Source organism: Myotis davidii, unplaced genomic scaffold (genome assembly GCF_000327345.1).
Source record: "Myotis davidii unplaced genomic scaffold, ASM32734v1 scaffold184, whole genome shotgun sequence".
NCBI lineage: Eukaryota > Metazoa > Chordata > Mammalia > Chiroptera > Vespertilionidae > Myotis > Myotis davidii.
The window spans coordinates 5,172,016-5,173,302 of NW_006297021.1; the positions used below are offsets into that span (position 1 = coordinate 5,172,016).

The window sequence follows — 1,287 nt, forward strand, 5'->3', positions numbered from 1 at the left end:
CTTCACCATTTGCTTATTAAATACTTTTCTACACTAGCTAAGGAAGACATGGTTCATGTGAAATCAAAACTAATACAGGTCCATGGAGGCATTTATAGTTTATCAGCACTGTGGTGGAGGACCATACTTAGTGAGGGAGTTAGTTATCACACATAATAACCTGCAGTTGGAAATCAATATGGGGTAAAGCACCTTTCTGTACTCATGTTTCAAAACTGAATAAATGCAATTAACAAGAGAAATATCTCTCTATATAAAAGCCCAGTGACCGGAAAGGCAGAACAACTGGAACGATGATGGCTATCATGCACGCTGCGGCAGCCAACCAGCCTGATCCGGGCCCCAATCGCCTCCCCTCAATTGGCCCCCAAAGCTCCGATTAGGGGTGGGGCCGCTGGCCAACCACCCACAGCCCCTACCCTCCTCTGGCCTGGCCCAATGGGCCCCCTTTGGGGCGGGCCTGCTGGGCCCCACCCGTGCACGAATTCATGCACCGGGCCTCTAGTAAGTAAAATAATACTATTTTGAATTTTTTTTTTATGAAGGGAAAATCATACAGGTATACATGAAAAAAAGGCAGATATGATCACAAGTAAAAGCGAAGAAAATCTAACCAGAAAGCTTTAATGCCTGTCAGCTGTTGGACCTGGAAGTTCTGAGTATGACATGTTGCAGGGCTGAAAGGAATCAGTATTCCTCTCCTTCTTCTTCACCCTCTCCTTCAACAGAATCCACACCAACTTCCTCATAATCCTTCTCAAGGGCAGCCATGTCCTCACTGGCCTCATAAAACTCTCTTTCCTCCATGCCCTCACCTACTTACCAGTGGACAAAGGCACACTTGGCAATCATCAAGTCAAACCTGTGGTCCAGGTGAGCCCAGGCCTCAGCAATAGCTATGGTGTTGCTCAGCATGCACACAGATTGCTGTACTTTGGTCAGGTCTCCACCAGGTACCACAGTGGGAGGCTGGTAATTAATGCCAACTTTGAAGCCAGTGGGGCACCAGTCCACAAACTGGATAGTACACCTGGTCTTGATGGTGGCAATGGCAGCATTGACATCTTTGGGGACCACGTCACCATGGTACAACAGACAACAAGCCATGTATTTACCATGGCAAGGGTCACATTTCACCATCTAGTTGCCTGGCTCAAAGCACTCATTGGTGATTTCTGCTACAGAAAGCTGTTCATGGTAGGCTTTCTCAGCAGAGATGACAGGGGCATATGTGGCCAGAGGGAAGTGGATGCGGGGATAGGGCACCAGGTTGGTCTGGAACTCAGT

General features: G+C 47.9%; 1 pseudogene across 1 annotated transcript in view; it reads right to left on the reverse strand.

Annotated features, from left to right (window-relative positions):
- Nucleotides 1–593: 593 nt before the first annotated feature.
- LOC102772333 overlaps nucleotides 594–1,287 on the reverse strand; it is a 1,252-nt pseudogene continuing 558 nt past the window's right edge. The window contains exon 2 of the transcript XR_001515335.1: nucleotides 594–1,281. The product of XR_001515335.1 is annotated as a tubulin alpha-1A chain pseudogene (transcript). The remainder of the gene's footprint in view (nucleotides 1,282–1,287) is intronic.